Source organism: Lepidochelys olivacea (genome assembly GCF_965140295.1).
Source record: "Lepidochelys olivacea isolate rLepOli2 genome assembly, chromosome: 2".
NCBI classification, from domain to species: Eukaryota; Metazoa; Chordata; order Testudines; family Cheloniidae; genus Lepidochelys; species Lepidochelys olivacea.
In genome coordinates, this window is record NC_140412.1 from 272,095,226 (window position 1) to 272,109,115 (window position 13,890).

The 13,890-nt window shown below is 45.4% G+C and overlaps 1 protein-coding gene across 3 annotated transcripts in view; it reads left to right on the top strand.

Annotated features, from left to right (window-relative positions):
- SMARCD3 (SWI/SNF related BAF chromatin remodeling complex subunit D3) overlaps positions 1–13,890 on the top strand; it is a 229,261-nt gene that overhangs the window by 81,509 nt on the left and 133,862 nt on the right. The window lies entirely within an intron of this gene.

The window sequence follows — 13,890 nt, forward strand, 5'->3', positions numbered from 1 at the left end:
TAACACTGGTATTATTATTATTAGGAAAGAGTTTGTTTGGAAATGTCTTTCCCCCCAAAAATCCTCCCAAATCTTACCCCCTTTTTTCTGGGGAAGGTTTGATAAAAATCCTCACCAATTTGCGTAGGTGACCACAGACCCAAACCCTTGGATCTTAAGAACAATGAAAAAAGCATTCAGGTTCTTAAAAGAAGAATTTTAATAGAAGAAAAGTTAAAAGAATCACCTCTGTAAAATCGGGATGGTAGGGTAATTAAATTCAAAAGGGTAATGAAATTCAAAACATCTAGGCAAAAACCTTAAGTTACAAAAAGACACAAAAACTGGAATATCCATTCCATTCAGCACAGCTTATTTTCTCAGCCATTTAAAGAAATCATAATCTAATGCATATCTAGCTAGATTACTTACTAAGTTCTAAGACTCCATTCCTGTTCTGTCCCCGGCAAAAGCATCACACAGACAGACTCAGACCCTTTGTTTTTCCCACCCTCCAGCTTTGAAAGTATCTTGTCTCCTCATTGGTCATTGTGGTCAGGTGCCAGCGAGGTTATCCTAGCTTCTTAACTCTTTACAGGTGAAAGGGTTTTTCCTCTGGCCAGGAGGGATTTTAAAGGTGTTTACCCTTCCCTTTGTATTTATGACATGAGATAATCCCCTCGTGGAGGTGGAGTACCAGGAGCGCTGGGAGAGCTCTCTCCCAGCACTGGCGCGCGACCACACTCACACTTCAAAGCGCTGCTGCGGGAGTGCTCCCGCAGCAGCGCTTTGAAGTTTCAAGTGTAGCCATACCCTAAGTTTCTCTGTGTCTTCATTTCCCCATCTATAAAATGGAGATAATGAAACTGACCACCTCTGTAATGCGCTTTGAGACCTTCTGATGAAAAGAACTAGGTTTTATTATATGATCATATACTATTTTTTCCCTGGGATGCCTGCCTCATTCACTGCATAGGTTGGATGCACATGGGGCAGATTTATGGTTACGCTGGCAACAGTAGATCTGATAAATGACTGCTTCTTGACACAGCAAGTCCTGGAACCCACAAGTAGAGAGGCAATCCTTGATTTAGTCCTAAGTGGAGCTCAGGATCTGGTCCAAGAGGTGAATATAGCTGAACTACTCAGTAATAGTAACCCTAATATAATTCAATTTAAGATTCTTGTGAGGGGGAAAACACAAAGAAGCCCATCACAGTAGCATTTAACTTCAGAAAGGAGAACTACACAAAAAATGAAGAAGCTACAGTAGAACCTCAGAGTTACGAACACCTCAGGAATGGAGGTTGTTTGTAACTCTGCCCTGGTCTACACTAGGAGTTGAGGTCGAATTTAGCAGCGTTAAGTTGATTTAATCCTGCACCCGTCCACAGGATGAAGCCCTTTTTTCCGACTTAAAGGGCTCTTAAAATCGATTTCCATACTCCACCCCCGACAAGGGGATTAGCGCTTAAATCAGCCTTGCCGGGTCGAATTTGGGGTACTGTGGACGCAATTAGATGGTATTGGCCTCTGGGAGCTATCCCAGAGTGCTCCATTGTGACAGCTCTGGACAGCACTCTCAACTCAGATGCACTGGCCAGATAGACAGGAAAAGGCCCGCGAACTTTTGAATTTCAATTCCTGTTTGGCCACCGTGGCAAGCTGCAGGTGACCATGCAGAGCTTATCAGCAGAGGTGACCATGATGGAGTCCCAGAATTGCAAAAGAGCTCCAGCATGGACCAAACGGGAGGTACGGGATCTGATCGCTGTATGGGGAGAGGAATCCATGCTATCAGAACTCCGTTCCAGTTTTCGAAATGCCAAAACATTTGTCAAAATCTCCCAGGGCATGAAGGACAGAGCCCGTAACAGGGACCTGAACCAGTGCCACGTGAAACTTAAGGAGCTGAGGCAAGCCTACCAGAAAACCAGAGAGGTGAACGGCCACTCCAGGTCAGAGCCCCAAACATGCCGCTTCTATGATGAGCTGCATGACATTTTAGGGGGTTCAGCCACCACTACCCCAGCTGTGTTGTTTGACTCCTTCAATGGAGATGGAGCCAACATGGAAGCAGGGTTTGGGGATGAGGAAGAAGATAATGATGAGGTTGTAGATAGCTCACAGCAAGCAAGCGGAGAAACCGGTTTTCCCGACAGCCAGGAACTGTCCTGGACCTGGAGCCAGTACCCCCTGAACCCACCCAAGGCTGCCTCCCGGACCCACCAGGAGGAGAAGGGACCTCTGGTGAGTGTACCTTTTAAAATACTATACATGGTTTAAAAGCAAGCATGTTTAATGATTAATTTGCCCTGGCATTCGTGGCTCTCCTGGGTATACTCCCAAAGCCTTTGCAAAAGGTTTCTGGGGAAGGCAGCCTTATTGCGTCCTCCATGGTAGGACGCTTTACCACTCCAGGCCAGTAGCACGTACTCGGGAATCATTGTAGAACAAAGTATTGCAGTGTATGTTTGCTGGTGTTCAAACAACATCCGTTCTTTATCTCTCTGTGTTATCCTCAGGAGAGTGATATCATTCATGGTCACCTGGTTGAAATAGGGTGCTTTTCTTAAGGGGACACTCAGAGGTGCCCGTTCCTGCTGGGCTGTTTGCCTGTGGCTGAACAGAAATGTTCCCCGCAGTTAGCCACGGGGAGGGTGGAGGGGCTAGCCACGCGCTGGGGGGAAGCAAAATGCTACCTTGTAACGAAAGCACGTGTGCTATGTATGTAATGTTAACAGCAAGGTTTACCGTGAAAGAGTGTACCCATTGTTCTATAAAATGTGTCTTTTTAAAATACCACTGTCCCTTTTTTTTCTCCACCAGCTGCATGTGTTTCAATGATCACAGGATCGTCTCCTTCCCAGAGGCTAGCGAAGATTAGAAGGCGAAAAAAACGCACTCGTGATGAAATGTTCTCTGAGCTCATGCTGCCCTCCCACACTGACAGAGCACAGACGAATGCATGGAGGTAGACAATGTCAGAGTGCAGGAAAGCACAAAATGACCGGGAGGAGAGGTGGTGGGCTGAAAGGTGACGGCAGCGTGATGAGAGGAGGCAGGATTCAATGCTGAGGCTGCTGGAGGATCAAACCAATATGCTCCAGCGTATAGTTGAGTTGCAGGAAAGGCAGCTGGAGCACAGACCGCTGCTACTGCCCCCGTGTAACCAACCACTCTCCTCCCCAAGTTCCATAGCCTCCTCACCCAGATGCCAAGAATGCGGTGCGGGGGCCTCCGGCCACTCAGCCACTCCACCACAGAGGATTGCCCAAGCAACAGAAGGCTGGCATTCAATAAGTTTTAAAATTGTAAACTTTTAAAGTGCTGTGTGGCCTTGTCCTTCCCTCCTCCACCACCTCTCCTGGTGCTTCTCTCCTCCACCACCCCTCCTGGGCTACCTTGGTAGTTATCCCCCTATTTTTGTGATGAATGAATAAAGAATGCATGAATGTGAAGCAACAATGACTTTATTGCCTCTGCAAGTGGTGATCGAAGGGAGGTGGGAAGGGTGGTTAGCTTACAGGGAAGTAGAGTGAATCAAGGGGCGGGGGGTTTCATCAAGAAGAAACAAACAGAACTTTCACACCGTAGCCTGTCCAGTCATGAAACTGGTTTTCAAAGCTTCTCTGATGCGCACCGCGCCCTCCTGTGCTCTTCTAACCACCCTGGTGTCTGGCTGTGCGAAACCAGCAGCCAGACGATTCGCCTCAACCTCCCACCCCGCCATAAACTTCTCCCCCTTACTCTCACAGATATTGTGGAGCGCACAGCAAGCAGTAATAACAGTGGGAATATTGGTTTCACTGAGGTCTAACCGAGTCAGTAAACTGCACCAGCACGCTTTTAAACATCCAAATGCACATTCTACCACCATTCTGCACTTGCTCAGCCTGTAGTTGAACAGCTCCTGACTACTGTCCAGGCTGCCTATGTACGGCTTCATGAGCCATGGCATTAAGGGGTAGGCTGGGTCCCCAAGGATAACTATAGGCATTTCAACATCCCCAACAGTTATTTTCTGGTCTGGGAATAAAGTCCCTTCCTGCAGCTTTTGAAACAGACCAGAGTTCCTGAAGATGCAAGCGTCATGTACCTTTCCCAGCCATCCCACGTTGATGTTGGTGAAACATCCCTTGTGATCCACCAGTGCTTGCAGCACTATTGAAAAGTATCCCTTGCGGTTTATGTACTCGGCGGCTTGATGCTCCGGTGCCAAGATAGGGATATGGATTCCATCTATTACCCCACCACAGTTAGGGAATCCCATTGCAGCAAAGCCATCCACTATGACCTGCACATTTCCCAGGGTCACTACCCTTGATATCAACAGATCTTTGATTGCTTTGGCTACTTGCATCACAGCAGCCCCCACAGTAGATTTGCCCACTCCAAATTGATTCCCGACTGACCGGTAGCTATCTGGCGTTGCAAGCTTCCACAGGGCTATTGCCACTCACTTCTCAACTGTGAGGGCTGCTCTCATCTTGGTATTCATGCACTTCAGGGCAGGGGAAAGCAAGTCACAAAGTTCCATGAAAGTGCCCTTATGCATGCGAAAGTTTCGCAGCCACTGGGAATTGTCCCAGACCTACAACACTATGTGGTCCCACCAGTCTGTGCTTGTTTCCTGGGCCCAGAATCAGCGTTCCACGGCATGAACCTGCCCCATTAGCACCATGATGCCCACATTGGCAGGGCCCATGCTTTGAGAGAAGTCTGTGTCCATGTCCTCATCACTCACGTCACCGCGCTGATGTCACCTACTCGCCCGGTATCGCTTTGCCAGGTTCTGGTGCTGCATATACTGCTGGATAATGCGTGTGGTGTTTAATGTGCTCCTAATTGCCAAAGTGAGTTGAGTGGGCTCCATGCTTGCCATGGTATGGCGTCCGCACAGAAAAAAGGTGCGGAACGATTGTCTGCCATTGCTCTGACGGAGGGAGGGGCAACTGATGTCATGGCTTACAGGGAATTAAAATCAACAAAGGGGGTGGCTTTACATCAACGAGTATTTCAGGCAGGACTTCATGGAGGGAGCAAATAAGTACAAAACAAATCTGGTCTATTTCTTGTTTTGATCCACTCCACCTATCTTTTACATCTTTGGCTGGCAGCAGATGGTGCAGAAGGACTGCAAGCCATCCACATCTCTTGGCTGCTCGGCAGAAGATGGTACAATAGGACTGCTGGCCGTCCATATTGCCTGCCTGCTCACCAAAAGATGGTAGGATAGGACTGCCTGCAGGACTAAAGAGAGTGACCTGATCGAGTCACTCCACTACGCTGGAGGGGAGGGATAGGATACAGAAGGACCTAGACCAATTGGAAGATTGGGCCAAAAGGAATCTGATGAGGTTCAATCAGGATAAGTGCAGGGTCCTGCACTTAGGACGGAAGAACCCAATGCACAGCTACAGACTAGGGACCGAATGGCTAGGCAGCAGTTCTGCGGAAAAGGACCTAGGGGTGACAGTGGACGAGAAGCTGGATATGAGTCAGCAGTGTGCCCTTGTTGCCAAGAAGGCCAATGGCATTTTGGGATGTATAAGTAGGGGCATAGCGAGCAGATCGAGGGACGTGATCGTTCCCCTCTATTCGACATTGGTGAGGCCTCATCTGGAGTACTGTGTCCAGTTTTGGGCCCCACACTTCAAGAAGGATGTGGATAAATTGGAGAGAGTCCAGCGAAGGGCAACAAAAATGATTAGGGGACTGGAACACATGAGTTATGAGGAGAGGCTGAGGGAGCTGGGATTGTTTAGCCTGCAGAAGAGAAGAATGAGGGGGGATTTGATAGCTGCTTTCAACTACCTGAAAGGGGGTTCCAAAGAGGATGGCTCTAGACTGTTCTCAATGGTAGCAGATGACAGAACGAGGAGTAATGGTCTCAAGTTGCAGTGGGGGAGGTTTAGATTGGATATTAGGAAAAACTTTTTCACTAAGAGGGTGGTGAAACACTGGAATGCGTTACCTAGGGAGGTGGTAGAATCTCCTTCCTTAGAGGTTTTTAAGGTCAGGCTTGACAAAGCCCTGGCTGGGATGATTTAACTGGGAATTGGTCCTGCTTTGAGCAGGGGGTTGGACTAGATGACCTTCTGGGGTCCCTTCCAACCCTGATATTCTATGATTCTATAATGTAGTCCCTGCACCCATGTCTGCCCAGGCGCTCCTGGCTGACGTGGCCAGGAGCACCTCGGACATGACGATGATGGCTATCAGTCCTCTTGTACTGCCTCGTCTGCTGCCACAAGGCAATGGGTTGCTGCTGCTGTGTAGCAATGCAGTACCGCGTCTGCCAGCACCCAGGAGACATATGGTGACAGTGAGCTGAGCGGGCTCCATGCTTGCCGTGGTATGGCGTCTGCACAGGTAACTCATGAAAAAAGGCGCGAAACGATTGTCTGCCGTTGCTTTCACAGAGGGAGGGAGGGAAGGAGGGCCTGATGACATATACCCAGAACCACCCGTGACAATGTTTTTTGCCCCATCAGGCATTGGGATCTCAACCCAGAATTCCAATGGACAGCGGAGACTGCGGGAACTGTGGGATAGCTACCCACAGTGCAACACTCCGGAAGTTGACGCTAGCCTCGGTACTGTGGAAGCACTCCGCTGAGTTAATGCACTTAATGCACTTAGAGCATTTTGTGTGGGGACACACACAATCGACTATTTAAAAACGATTTCTAAAAAACCAACTTTTATAAATTCGACTTAATTTCGTAGTGTAGACATACCCTCTGAAATGTTCGTAACCCTGTACAAAACATTATGGTGGTTCTTTTAAAAGTTTACAACTGAACATTGACTTAATAGAGCTTTGAAACTTTACTATGCAAATGAAAAATTCTGCTTTCCCTTTTTTTTAGTAGTTTACGTTTACGTACTGCACTGTATTTGCTTTTTTTTATTTGGTCTCTGATGCTGCCTGATTGTGTACTTCCAGTTCCAAACAAGGTATATGGCTGACTGGTCAGTTTGTAACTCTGGTGTTCGTAACTCTGATGTTCTTCTGTAGTTAAATGGAAAGTAAAAGGTAAAGTCACAAAAGTGAAATTCCTGCAAGCTGCATGAAAACGTAAAAAAAACCCGCCATAATAAAATCTCAGATTAAATGTATATCCCAAATTAAAAATACATAGTAAGAGGACCAAAAACGAGTCACCATGGCTAAACAAAGTAAGAGAAGCAGCAGTTAGAGGCAAAAAGGCATCCTTTAAAAATTAGAAGTCAAATCCTACTGAGGAAAATGGAAAGGAGCAAAACTCTGGCAAGTCTAGTGTAAAAGTATAATTAGGCAGGGCAAAAAAGAATTTGAAGAGCAACTAGCAAAATACTCAAAAACAAACAGCAAAAAAAATGTAAATACATAAGAAGCGGGCCAAACAGTCAGTAGGGCCACTGGACAATCAAGGTGCTAAAGGAGCACTTGAGGAAGATAAGGCCATTGTCGAGAAGCTAAAAGAATTCTTTGCATCAATCTTCACTGCCAAGGATGTGAGGGAGAGTCCCAAAGCCTGAGCCATTCTTTTTAGGTGACAAATCTGAGGAACTGTTCCTGATTGAGGTGTCAATAGAGGTTTTGGAACAAATTGATAAATACACAATAATAAGTCACCAGGATCAGATGGTATTCACCCAAGAGTTCTGAATGAACTCAAATGTGAAATTGCAGAACTATTAAGTGTGGTATGTTAACCTATCATTTAAATCAGCTTCTGTACCAGATGACTGGAGGAGAGCTAATGTGATAACAATTTTTGAAAAAGGCTCTAGAGGCAACCCATCGGTGCTAGGCCAATTGGTTGAAACTATAGTGAAGAACAGAATTATCGGACACACAGATGAACACGATTTGTTGGGAAAGTGTCAGCATGGCTTTTGTAAAGTGAAGCCATTCCTCACCAATCTATTGAACAGTGGTTTTCAAGCTGATGTCCATGGACTTCTGGGGGTCCGCAGGCTACGTCTAAGGGGCCTGTGAAAGGTTGTCATTACCATAGAGCAGTGGTTTTCAACCTGTGGTCCGCGGCCCTCTGCAGCTTCGCAGACTATCTAAGATTGCCAGAGGGGTCCACATCTCCCTTTGACATTTTTTAGGGGTCTGCAAATGAAAAAAGGTTGAAAATCACTGTATTAGAATTATTTGAGGGGGTCAACAAATGTGTAGAAGGTGATCCAGTGGATGTACCTGAACTTTAAGAAAGCCTTTGACAAGGTCCCTCACGGAAGACTCTTAGTATGCAGTCATGGGATAAGAGAGACAGTGCTCTCATGGTCAGTAGCTGGTTAAAAGAGAGGAAACAAAGGGTAAGAATAAAAGATCAATTTTCATAATGGTGAGAGAGTGGTGTCCATATTCATAAATGATCTGGAAAAAGGCCTAAACACTGAGGTAGCAAAATTTGCAGACATACAAAATTATACAAGATAGTTAAGTCCAAAGCAGACTGTGAAGAGTTACAAAGGAATCTCAGAAAACTGGGTGACTGGGCAACAAAATGGCAGATGAAATTCAGTGCTGATAAATGCAAAATAATGCACATTGGAAAACATAATAAAAGCCATATATACAAAATGATGGGATCTAAATTAGCTGTTACCACTCAAGAAACCAATTGTGGAGTCTTTGTGGTTAGTTCTATGAAAACATTCACTTAATGTGCAGAGGCAGTCAAAAAAGCTAACAATGTTAGCAACCATTAGGAAAGGGATAGATAATACAGTAAGACAGAAAATATCATACTACCATGATATATACCAATGGTACATCCACAGCTTGAATACTGCATGCAGTTCTGGTCACCTCATCTCAAAAAAGATACAAGAGAAGGGCAACAAAAATGATTAAGGGTATGAAACAGCTTCCCTATGAGGAGAGATTTAAAAGACTGGGATTTTTCATCTTGGAAAAGGGATGACTAAGGGGGGAAATATGACAGATATCTATAAAAACTTGAATGGTGTGGAGAAAGTGACTAAGGAGGTGTTATTTACTTCTTCTCATAAGGTAAGAACTAGGGATCACCAAATGAAATTAATAGGCAGCAGGTTTAAAACAAAAGGAATGTTAAAACAAAAGGAATTCACACAATGCACATTCAACCTGTGGAACTCATTGCCAGGGGATGTTGTGAGGGCCAAAACTATAATGGGGTTCACAAAGAATGAGATAAATTCATGGATGATAGGTCCATCAATAGCTATTAGCTTAAATGGTCAGGGATGCAACCCCATGCTCTGGGTGGCTGTAGCCTCTGACTTCTAGAAGCTGGGAGTGGACGACAGGTGACGGATCACTCCATGATTGCCTGGTCTGTTCATTCCCTGTGAAGCACCTGCCATTGGCCACAGTGAGAAGACAAGATACTGGGTTAGATGGATCATTGGTCTGACCCAGTATGGCCATTCTTATGGTGTTACCTAACTTTTGAGGGTTTGACTTTCTTTTAATTTATCTTTAATTTTTTGGGGGGGATTATTAGAATGAATGAGAATAATTAGTTAAATTAGGGTAAAAATGTATATAGAGATCTAATCCCTTTCTGCTTTAGGGCATAATAAATAAACCAACCACAAACTGGATTAAGAACAAATTTAACTTGTGAGATTATTCCATAACTGCAAACAAAACCCCAAAACAGAAGCCATAATGGATACCTTCCTCTTAAGCATCTGAGACTGGTGGAAATGGAATATTGAATTACATGTGCCACCAGTCTGATCTGATACTGCACGTCCTGTGTTCCTGTCTGCAGACTCAGGCAGACAGTGTTGCTTTGTGGTCACATCCAGAAGGTTCTTTCATAACCATAAGGACTAAACTTTTGTTTTGTTTTTAACGAAAGCTTAAATTCTATAGCGAGTAAAGAGAAAAGGAGTACTTGTGGCACCTTAGAGACTAACCGATTTATTTGAGCATAAGCTTTCGTGAGCTACAGCTCACTTCATCGGATGCATGCAGTGGAAAATACAGTGAGGAGATTTATGTACACACAGACCATGAAAAAATGGGTGTTTATCATACACATTGTAAGGAGAGTGATCACTTAAGATGAGCTATTACCAGCAGGAGAGTGGGGTGGGGGGGAGAGAAAACCTTTTGAAGTGATAATCAAGGTGGGCCATTTCCAGCACATTTTCAGGAGTTAACAAGAACGTCTGAGGAACAGTGGCGGGATGGGAGGGGGGGAATAAACAAGGGGAAATAGTTTTACTTTGTACAATGACTCAACCACTCCCAGTCTCTATTCAAGCCTAAGTAATAGCTCATCTTAAGTGATCACTCTCCTTACAATGTGTATGATAAACACCCTTTTTTTCATGGTCTCTGTGTACATAAATCTCCTCACTGTATTTTCCACTGCATGCATCCGATGAAGTGAGCTGTAGCTCATGAAAGCTTATGCTCAGATAAATTGATTAGTCTCTAAAAAATGCCACAAGTACTCCTTTTCTTTTTGCGAATACAGACTAACACGGCTGCTACTCTGAAACCTGTCTATAGCGAGTGTTTTTCAGACTGCTCCTGAGTGGATTTGTCACATCCAGTTCTAAATAAGCGTGTCAAAATGTCCTTAAAATATCCCAGATTCTGCTTTATATCTATATTTTAGGTAAGAAAGGCCCAGGTCTGGGGACTTACGACTCTAGGAAAGACTGGGCCCAGGGAAGGAGGATGGAGGGAATGAGGTGTCTCTGTTACTGCTCCTCAGACTACTAAAATGCTTTCACGTAGGGGCCAAAAAGCAATTAGTAAAAGGAACAGGAAAACAAGGTGGGTGCAAAGCTTGTTTGATCTCCGTGTGTCCCCCAGGCAAGACAGGTCTCTCCCTGTATCCCACAGTGAACACTGGGGGAGGAGGGTCTCTTCCCCCCTTTAGAGAATGCTATGGGGATGGAGATCTCCCTTCTCCCCCTCCCACAGATAAGGCTGTGAGCTCCTTCTCCCTCCCTCTCCCCACCAGAGTACTGCAGCTTTCTCTCTGTCTCTGTCAAGGCCTCCACAGAGAACACTCCAGGTCTCCAGCTTCTGCCTGAGCGTGAATGGTTTCCTTGTTCCTGGGCACTGAGACCCTGCGCTGCCTCCTGTGGGTCCCACTCTGTGGGAATAGGGACACTCAGGGCATTCTCAGGGGTTGGTGTGTGCTATGAGAGTAGGTCATTGTGAGGTGCACAAGCCATGTTTTCTGGGACAGAAGGAGTTAACTTTCCTAGTCCATCCTTCCTCACCCTCCTTCTCTCCCTCCCTCCCTCCAGCTGCTGCCTTTTGAGTCCTGCAGCTAGGCCAGGGGCTGACCTTCACAGAGAGAGTTTGCTCACTGAGCATGCTCACTTCCTTCTGCTGGCTCTCATCTGCTCCAGGGACCCCAGTGCTCACAGGCAGCGTCCTGCTGGGAAGGAATGTGTACAGCACATCCCGGCTCCAGGCTCACCACAGGTCAGGGGCCCAGGCTGCCTTTGTGCTCCAGCTGTGGGACCACTAGCTCCTGCTCCCTGGCTCTCCCTGCCTGCACTGCTGGGAGAAAAGCCGTTGCCATTTGGTGCTGTTGGTGCTTCAGTGACTGAAGGAGAGATGGGGGGACATTAAGGGGGATTCCTGTTTTGACTGCTGCAGCAGCCAGCACTGGCTGAGGCAAGGCGTAGCCCTACACCACAAGACACTCCTTTCACACATTCATTGCTCAAATACTACAGTGACGGGGGCTGAGTAGGGATTGGGGTGCGTTTATGATAAATAGATTTGGATGAGGTTCTGCTTTTTGTGGCATTGGGATGAAGGTCTATCATAAACTTGTGGGAGTGCTATAAACACCTGAAACAGAGGAGCTAGACAATAAATGTCTTTTCTTACATCAGCTAGGCTGATTCTGGAGAGCTGTGTCTTTGCAACCTCATGTCTTGCCGTGTGGCTGAGTGACAGCAGTTTTAATATCCTCTGTGTGTGTTGAGCCTTTGTATCTGCCTGTATATTTGTGTGTCTGTCTGTGTAAATGATGTATTTATCTTTTTTGTTTAGATATATTTGATTATATAAGGGGGAAACTATATTAGAAGGGTTATTTATTATAGCTCCCATCCAATCATACAGAAGATGGGAATGAATTAGGAGATTTTTATATCTATTTCATATTGTGATCTCTCTGAGGCTGGAATTGTTAATAGATTCATAGAGTTTAAGGCCACAAGGGACCGTTAGATCATATAGTCTGACCTCCTGGATAGCACAGACCAGTATATTTCACCCTATTACCCCTGCATTGAGTCCAGTCACTCGTTAGCTAATGTATCTTACAGGAAGGCATCCAGTCTGGATTTGGTTAATTAACTCTGTGTTAGTTATTGGTATAGTGATTTATAAAATGGGCACTAATTGGGATCCAAATTAGAAATAATAGGAATACCTTTAGAGAGAGATGTTTCAATAATCCTATTGCTACTGAAGTTGGTGATTTCCCCAAAGATGGCAGCAACCAGAGATGGATGTGTTTTGTGATGAGGACTTGGCAGTGTTTGTTGTGCTACCACAAAGGGCTAGACAAAGGGCTAGAAAGGATGGCCCATGCATTTCAGTATGCTTTTGGGACCTGAAAGGGAGATGAGACTGAAGAGATACAAGCCAGATGCTGCCTCACCAAAAATGGAGGAGACACACAGTTGTCTGAAACCAGATCACGGGTGTGTTTTGTCTAAGCCACAGACAATATCTCAGGAATGGGTGATCTGCTGGATGAAGACATGCTGGTCTGCTGGGCAGGTTCCTTCTGAGAGAGCTAGTTGACAGAAGATCCCATCTTCCTAGCATTTCTGGTATTCCTGCAGAGATCCCTGGGTACTAGTGCTTGGGTTAGGGCCACGCTGAAGAGTTAAGAAGTCCTATTTCCCCTGTATGTGAGGGCCTGAGGGATTTGGGGAATTGATACATTAACCCAGAGATGCCTGTGACTTGCTGCTCAGTTCCAGCTTACTCAGTATTTCCTCTAAAAAGAAAAGGAGTACTTATGGCACCTTAGAGACTAACCAATTTATTTGAGCATAAGCTTTCGTGAGCTACAGCTCACTTCATCGGATGCATACTGTGGAAAGTTCCGATAAAATGCAGCCGATGAAGTGAGCTGTAGCTCACGAAAGCTTATGCTCAGATAAATTAGTTAGTCTCTAAGGTGCCACAAGTACTCCTTTTCTTTTTGCGAATACAGACTAACACGGCTGTTACTCTGAAACCAGTATTTCCTCTGTGGGTTTGGTTCTCAGTACAATGGTCTAGGCAGTGATATATTTGAGATCAGGTAATTTCCCTGCTCATAGTCTGACCAGACAATTCTTAGCCCTTAAACAAGAATCTCCAGCTGAAGAATAGGATAAACCCCTCTTGTAACCTGGCAACATCTCCTGTATTGCTGTGGTAGGCAAACAGCAAAATGTCAACCCTTCACAAGCTGCAGACATGCAAGAAGCAGTCAGTAAGCAGATTGCTGCCCCAGGCCACCACTGTCCATTCTACCATTATGGAAGAGCCAGCCCTGCTGAGTAGGGAATGGCTGCTATGTCTGTCTACAGTCACTGAATTGCCAGTGTCTAACTCATTTGCTGGGTGAAGTCTTAGGGCATCTGCAGTATGAAATGGGCTGTAAAATCTATATTACCTCAGCCACCTTGTCACTCTAATGTCCTGGAGTTGATATGGCTACAACAACACTGCATACATATGTAAAATCCATAGTCAATGTCTTTTTACTTTACCCATCTCTTCTTTTTCACTTAACTGGGCGTGGCAGGTATACTCCATGTTTCCCATAGTATGCAGCTTTTATTTCCTGGGGAAGACATGCTTTCTTGTTTACATTAGGCTTTTTGTTACACCTGGCTTGATATTTATGCTTAATGGCACGCATGGTGTTATTG